Genomic DNA, 9,164 nt, shown 5'->3' on the forward strand with positions numbered 1-9,164 from the left:
TCATCAATCATTTCGATTTTTTTCGGATATCTTAAATCGTTTACAAAGTTGAGAACATATTTTAGCAATTGCTAAAATCATTCATAATTATACACGTTATCAACCAATTAACAGTGTATGTATCTCTACATGTTTGTAACATTTCTTAGACAAAATAAAACGAGAAATGAACGGTAATACACGAGATCGAGTAACAAAGAACGTAAGTAAACAGAATGTGTCTAACGATAAGGTGACACTGTCTCAGAAAACAAAAAAAATGATTAACTATGTATAATAAAGAAAAAGGAAAAGAAACCTTTAAATCATATGAGAATTCTAAATATGCTACTGATAATTTGTTTTTGTTCCTTAATAAATATAAGTTAACATCAAATTCTATGGTTTCACCATCACTTCAACACGATATAGAAAACGTAACATTATTTGGTTCTATAGATTTTATTCTCTTGGAACATATATATAAGTGTAACGAAAATGGAATGTAAAGGTAATAAGAACAATCAATTCTTTAAATATTATTAGGAATCTTAAGTAAGATAATCGAATCGTTAGCAACGAAACACATTCGTATAATTTCGATGCAAATGTTTCTTTAGAAAACAATGAGAGAATACAAATTTTAATACAAGATGTAACAGGTCTGTTTGTTAAATTAAAATAAAACAAATATATTTTATATATTGTGGCATTGGATCAGTGTTTTAAAACATTAAGTCAGTGTTTGAAATAAATATGTCATATTTACAATAATCTAATTTCGTGGCAGTACAAAATCGTTGTCGTCATCGTCATTTACATATGCGAATAAATGAAGCAGGACTGCATTATTATCAAATTTTTTCAACGCTTAACCACGGCGTACATCACTCGTGAAGTCGAAATCATTATGACTATTGCGTCGTCATAAACCGAAGATCGTGTAAAATTAAGTTTCTGTATTTCGAAATGGTGTCGTCGGTAATGAGTAAATACATCGTATATATCTGTGGGAAAAGCATTGGTTCCATGGAGTCATGACATCTTATCAGGAGAGAGAACAAGCAAGAAGATAGATAAAGAACGTTGAGGTCCTTCATTGCAGTTATTCTAGTACCGCCCACTTCGTATAATCTTGTATGATTCTCGCTTTATGATAATATCGAGAATAAGAAAAACACAAATACTAATACAGAAATGTAACGATATTGCTGGGTTTAAAAAGAGATTAAAGCATTACAGATTTCTTTTAAAAAATTCTTGTTTTGTGTGTTGTAATCTCCCATCAAATGAAGGAAAATTTAATAAAGAAACTGAATTTTATTAAAGAAACATAAAAATAGATATAATATAAATTTAATAATATATAAAAGAAAATGAAAAATAACATTTTATATTTAGGTAAATGAAATATGTGATAAATTCCTATTTCATTATTAACCAAAAATATGTACCTTTCTTATACAAAACATATCAGCACTTTCAAAATGAAAATAACGAAATTGAGTAAGAAAATCAGTAAAAAGTAATGTATTCAATAAACGAAATGCATAAATTACTGTGCTTTCCTAATAAAATTATAACTGTCGAAAAAGATGGTGATAATAAAAGTTAGAAAAAATTACTCATGTGATAACAAGTTTTTTACATAATATGGGAAAAAATGAGTTAGAAAGAGATAAAGTTTGATAGGAGGACGCGCGATGGCGACACGTTAGATATCAGCTGCAATGGTTATATGAGAAAGAAATTAAAATCATTAAAATTCTTCTATTATAAATGTCGCTATAGTTTTAATAAAATATGTGTAAAAACAAAAATTGAATAACTTTGGCATATGAAACGTTCATAACTATTAATCAAAAGGCTAGAAAGATGACGTTATATTTGTAATTTGCAATTGAATTGTTGTTATTTTATAACTATGGAAAAAAAAAAGAAATGTGCAAGAATAATGAAAAAATGATAAATATAGACCAAGCAAAGAAAGAATATGCCAAAGCAAAAAAAGACTGAATAAAAGAGAAAAGGAAACCATTTGCTTAACAATATTCAATGTACAATGTTATTTAATTATATATGTTTTGAAGGAATCTTCTGGAATTTATTCTTAATCAGATAAATATAAAGTACAGTCCAGGCCAAAAAATATAGACTAGTGGAAAAAAGTAAAAGTTTACTACTTAGAAACTATTAAGAAGCTACTTTTGATAATCATAATATCATGTTAAAACTGTGATACTATAACAAGTATGTATTAATAAGGTAGTTATTAAAAACGAAAGTACAATAGAACAAGAAGAATATATAAATTATTTATCTAAGATAATTTTGTATAGCTATGTTTTATTAAAACTTGAAAATAAATTATATTAGTAGTTTGTAACGTTTACTATTGGTATAATATAGATACTGAAGGTAAAATTTAATTTCTTAAAATTTTGATAGTAATCATACAAAAATTTTTTTTATTTCAATTGAGTTTTGTGCATTTTTTAATATGCAGAAAATTTTATTACCGATTTCTTTGATCCTGATTAAAATACAACTTATGATATTATTGTAAATTTTGCAATTGCTTTAGCTATTTGTATCTATCACCGAAATATAAAATAATATTATTTTTGGATTTAATTAGTATTCGGATAAAAAATAATAGATTTTAAGGATAAAAATGTGATAATTGAAAGAATTAGAATGGTATATGTTGAGATGTCAAAATATTTTTGTAAAATAATTTTTTAATGTACCTTCATATTATTTCCAGGATTATAACTAATATTACTATATGGTTGCAAAATTGTTATCGAGATATTGGAGGAATCTATTTGTAAAACAGAACAATGCTGTAAGTATAACTTACTTCAAAAATTGGAATATCCAATATATGATAACGGAACTGAAATTAATAATATTTTTTTTTAATTATGATAATCTAGCAGTACATCAGAGCATATAAGCCAAATGCAATCAAGAGTACATAAGAATTAAGAATGTAGTTACCTGAAATTTTGAATAGATGAGAATTTGGAAAAATTTTTGGAGAGAGCTGCAATAAAAGTCTGCTGAATCAATCATTCAACTCTTAACTTGGTATTTCTTGACAATGAAAAACAAGTAAAATCGAATAAATGATTTCAATTGTAATAAGTATCTTTAAAATATTTTGTATGTCATCATATGGTATTATCAATTATAATAATAAGTTAATGTATTAACAATTCATATGAAATTAAATAATATTCTATACAAATAGTCAGCAAAGTTAACTAACTTTATAACTTTATATCATCTGTTTATATTCTAGTTACTCTCAAATTTCACGCGTATTTTCTTAACTTAATGTAAAATAAAATTTTTTAAATTGAAACATCTAATACTGTTCTATTAATGTTTTTGATTCAGTTTTAACATATACAAACATTATATTTAAGAAAAACTAGAATACATCTTCAAATAAAATTGAAAGAAGCTCTTTTGTATTAAAAATTTTTTTATTCAATTTAATATTTTTTTTTAATTATGATAGTTTAGCAATATATTAGAATACAAATGCATCAAGAACACATAAGAACTAAGAATATAGTTACCTGAAATTTTGAATAGATAAGAATTTGAAAGAATTTTTACATTATAATTGACATATTAATATAATTCGTTACATTATAATTTTCACTATTATTATTTCAATGCAAGTTCTCTTAACAATTTTGAACTTTTTACAAGAAATTGCTGAAAGATATCGTCATTCAAGAACAATACTTCAGCTCCTTTATCAAGTACAGAAAAGTGATTGAATTGATAAGAAAGGAAAGATAATTTTTCACAAAAATCTTGTATTTTCTTATTCACAAAAATTTTTCCAATTTTTTAAATAAATCTTTTCTCTCAATTTTAATGTAACACCTTCAAATTCATACATTTTTTGTTTCAATGATGAATTTTTGTACAAAATCAGTTTTATAGATCAATGAATTGCAAATTTTTATTTGGTTATAGTAATTGCATCATTCTCTGATTTTTTCCTGATTGAATAGTCGTGAATATATGAAACTTTTTCATGCCAGCAATAACACTTCTGACAAATTCAACAAATGCAATAGTCACAAATGGACAATAGAATTTGTATCTAAAATTCTACTTTAATTTTAGCGATGCATAAATAATAAAAAATTCTATATTGACTCCTGTGATTTCTAATTACAGATATGCACAACCTAAAAATTCGATAATGCTGATTTTTTCAAATATAAGTTATAAAAACTGGTCAAATTACTAATATGTATGTTTTCAATTTCTCATAAACAAATTATAACAGAAAGTGAAAAAGAAATATTTTAAATACTTTATTATTTAAAATAATTCTATAAACTCTTTAGAATAATATAAAATAATTGAAAAATGTATAATAAGTAAATAATAAAACATAATCTCTTTATTCATGACTCTATATTAAACTTTTGTACATTATTTAATACAGATCCGATGATACTGTGTTGACTAGTTTAAGGAAGTTCTTCTCCTATATATTAAAAAGAGATTACGAAATTTATTCGAAAAATAAATGTTTTTCACACGAGATTATCTCTTCAGATTTTCAAAATAAACTTATTTGCATGAAAATTACTGTTAAAAATTATTTATTTCTAGATGTGATTTTTGCAAATAGAGCAACATCATTCTAAAATCTGAAAAGATAATCTTGTTTGGAAAACCTTTATCTTTTGAACGAAGTATTGATCATCAAAATAGTAGAAAAATTTCGATCATGAAAATTCATGGGATAAACCTTCTTTCTAACCATTTTCCTTTTATTTAGAAAGGTGCTATTTCACTTTCGTGTGAAAACAATCTAAGCTCTTCTACTTTGTGCTCACACGACTTATATATTTGTTGTTTTCTATATGGGATTGATCGATTCCCTAAAAGGAAACGGAAAGGCGTGATGCGTAGCTCTCTCCGTATTCTCTTTCTATGCGTTTGCAAAGATTTTACATCATGAATTCTCATGATTATATTTTTGTTTGATTTAAATGATCAAAAGCTTATTCTAAAGATAAAAGTTTTCCACACGAGAAAATCATATCAGATTTTTAAAAATTATTATTTTTGCAAAAATCATGCCGAAAAAATAAATAATATTCGAGAGTAATATTCATGCAAATAAAAACCTATTAGGAAAAATGGATATAATAATGTTCGTATAAGAAAGCTTATCTGTCGATTGAAGCAATCATAAAAATCAGACATAAATAATAATCAGGAAAATTTATAGCGTAGAACTCGGTAATACGTATTACATTGATTTCATACAGGTATGATTAAATCGTTTTGCAATACTATATCGAGAAAATGATGCATACATTTTATTTACTTATCCTTTACTTATTTATACTACTATTTTGAACTGATAAGTTGTAGATTTTTGGACAAACATTTCTAAAATTAGTAATTTTTCAAATAAATTTATTTAGACATATATTATGGATTCTAATAAATCACTGATGGTTATCGTCTAGAATAAATTAATGTTTATTCTAGTGCGTCTATTAGTTAATGCTTCGTTTTTTCATTATTTTATCTTCCTTTAAAACTAACACATAAATCTTTCTAGTCTTCTCGTGTATCACTTTATTCAAACCGTTTCATATCATCTGCTATATTTGACTCGATGTTTATACGTATTGCGTCATTATTCCAAACATATATATTATTCAATTATTTATCACATATCAGATATAGAAATTCATTATTAGCCTGATTGAACCCATGAAATGATGTCTGTGTGTCTAAATTATGATCTTGATGACCATAGAGCAATATAGCAAGACGAGGAATTATAATAGTTTTTGTAACGGAATGTAAATATACGCATTAGTTTCTTCTAAATAATATTATTAAGAATTTATTGTTATAATAAATTGTTTTAGGCAGAGGTAAAAAAGATAATACATACATAATCTTAAATGAATATGAGAAGAGCATCCATCTATCAATATAATAATCATATGTTTCATTTTTCTTACAAAATCGATTCGTAGTAATCGTTCTGTAAAAATTGATGATCATAGTTCTAATGTTTTAATGTCAGCTTAATTTATCGATTTATGCGCACTGATGGAGGAAGAATCCTATAGAAGTAAATTGATACCAATTCGATGAATTGAGAAAATGAACAGGACTTGCTAACGTGCTTTTAGTTTATATTTTTTCCGTAAGTGTCGCTAGAGACCGATTCATCTGAAACATTATAGACTGAACATTTTTCAGGCTTATATGGGATTATTGGAATTATGTACACATCGATCACTTAATAAGCTCCTACCTTATCGTAGTTTCAGATTTTTATCATTAACACTGTTCATTATCCTTTGTTCGACACATATGGATAAAATATGAACATAAATGTAATACTATGCAAAGCATTATCCACAACATGACCTTATCATATCAATATATAAGCTTGTGTTGATCAGACTCTTCATATGGATAACATTACAGTTGGGTTAATTTGGATTTGAGTAGGTATTGAATAACCCATATTTTAACCACATCGATGATTTAGTTAAATTGTCGTCAATCGGTTATAATTTTCACAGAATTCGGTTTTTTGTTATTTGAAATTCGATTTTTGTAAATCCATCTAAACGATGTCATTAAAATATATGCGCTACCGATGACTTATTCATTTTTTTTACCGAACAGCAACCATCTTTTTATTTATAAAATTTAATTAAAAAATTGCCGAATCTGTGATTTTACTGCGTATGGTTGACATAAATGTAATATGAGCATGTATGTAGATCTAAAATATATGTGTCATTGTAAAAGACGGTAATATGACCGATTAGAAAGAGAAAACCGATTCGATGTCGTATGAACGAGTATGTTGTGGACTCGTGCTTTTTAATTTTTCATATTTATTTGAAAACAATCTATTAAATATGACACAATATTGCAAATAAACGCTTTTTTCACGATACGTAAGAATATAAATATATAAAAAATAATAAATAAAAATAACAAGATTTTGTTAAATATTTCATAAAAAATAATAACTATTGAATATATGTATTTATATATTAAATATTATTTTTTAAAGAAATCAAAATATGTTGGTTTACTTTTATACATAAACTGTACCTGAAAAAGTACCGAAAATTTTTTAATAGAAATTTTTATTCGAAGAAAATATAGTTTTTTCGAAAATTCCAAAAAGTTATATTTTCCTTTTGATCTTCAACTTTTAAAATAAGGCGTTGTTTATCAAAATCGATCGAGAATTACGCCTGGACTTACTGTTCGAATAAATCATTAGAAAATTAGAGATCATGAACAGTCTTAATATATAATATATATTAATAGTTTCAGTAAATAAATAGTTCCAGTTTTAATATATTAATAATTTCAAAGGATAGATTTTTCATATTCGCCTAATTTTTTATCGTCTTTACAATCTTCGTATCTATTGTTTAACAAAATCCAAGGTGTTTTATATTCCCTCCCTTAGATTATTGATGAGTCATCCTTTTTCAATTTCACATAGAACTACTTCTACTGCGAAGATTGTAAACACAATTTGAGCTCTCCCACCATATTTTCCCACTACGTTCTTAATCGATCTGGACCTACGATTGAATCTTTTCTTGTTGCTATGGTGAAATTCTCTTACTCTTTTTCTCTTTCTTTTTCTGACCCACATACGCGCATACTTGTATATGGCTTACGCATTATTGGATATATGTATGTCAATTCAATAAATAGAGTTAAATTTTGTTCAACAAAGTTTTACATCTTTCAGATGTTCTTGACAAAAATTTATTTTCAATATTACGCGAACATACATATAATAAATTTCTATTTATCTTTCATGTAAGATACATTTCGTTGAGACAATATTTGTTTGGATATGAGGAGCAAAATTTTTTTTACTCTCAAAGTAATACTCATTTGTTGTCAATTATTATTTTATTTGATCTCAAGTACCATACACATGCAGACATATATTACTGAATAATCGTACGTTCGATCGACCTTGTCTAATTCTTTTCCAATAAAATTTTCCGTCGTTTGTAAAATATATTATCATTATAACTTCTTTTTCTTCAATTCCTTCATCTACTTTTTTTTGGATATAATCATGGTGTTTTATATGATCAATACTGTAGAGGAAGTTTATGGAACTGTTGGCAGCATTTTCATCTTTTTTTTATAAAATTTTTGTTTTTTTTTTCTAAGAATCTGATCGATGTGACTTATAAGACGATGAAAGTTGGATAGAACAATTATTTTTACATATATATAATAGTTTTATAATTTATATATACATATAAAATATTTATTTAATCTTAGGTTGACCTCGAAATACCCGGTAAAGATCAACATCGACTTTGAAGTTTAACATTTCACTAGTAGTTATGCAAGAGACCTATATTAGTAGTGTTTTGAAAACGTTTTGACTATGGGTATAATAATACATAATAAAAACTGAGGATTTCCATTAAAAATTTTTATGTCGATCATGATTGTTTAATTCTTTTTCTTTTTGAACAGAACATTCTTCTAATATATGTATCAATATTTTCTGGAATAATTAGCTGTTGTGGAACTTTCGCCATTTGTATATACAGAGCGGAATATTTTAATCAAAACTAAAATCAAACCTAAATATTTTCATTATTTATGATTTTATAGAAAATGTCCTTCGAACAAAGTTACACGATTTGAAGGGGTACGACTGACAACGAAAAGTATTTTTTCTCAAGATCATCTTTACTCAAATTATTTTATGAAATTTCTAGATTACTAGCATTTTTGTAAATGTAAATCTATTCTTTTTTTTCTAGAATAAAAATTCTATTTCCATTCTAGAACAAGAAAAGTATTAAGGTGCTGCATTAAAAATGATTCTATTTCGTAAGGTATTTGTAAAAATATCTAATAATTCACACAATTCTAACAAGCCTTACTGTTTCTTCGAGTTAAATTTAAGAAAAAATATATTAGAAAAGGATGAATATGTCCTCCATGATTTTTTTTTAATATTATTATTTTACTTCAACAACATAAAGAAATATGGTTCTGTTATAGTTGAGTGAATCACTAAAGGTTTTTTCAACATATATCGCGAGCTAATTAATATTCGATATTATATGCTTTATTATTTAAAATGGCGAAAAGAATCA

The 9,164-nt window shown here is 25.5% G+C and overlaps 1 long non-coding RNA gene across 1 annotated transcript; it reads left to right on the top strand.

The window, feature by feature from the left end:
• The first annotated feature begins 1,537 nt into the window (after positions 1-1,537).
• Positions 1,538-3,295, top strand: LOC127072515 (uncharacterized). Its single transcript, XR_007785517.1, has 3 exons — positions 1,538-2,229; positions 2,747-2,827; positions 2,919-3,295. It is a non-coding gene; the product is annotated as an uncharacterized LOC127072515 (long non-coding RNA).
• Positions 3,296-9,164: the final 5,869 nt, after the last annotated feature.

Source organism: Vespula vulgaris, unplaced genomic scaffold, assembly GCF_905475345.1.
Source record: "Vespula vulgaris unplaced genomic scaffold, iyVesVulg1.1, whole genome shotgun sequence".
NCBI classification, from domain to species: domain Eukaryota; kingdom Metazoa; phylum Arthropoda; class Insecta; order Hymenoptera; family Vespidae; genus Vespula; species Vespula vulgaris.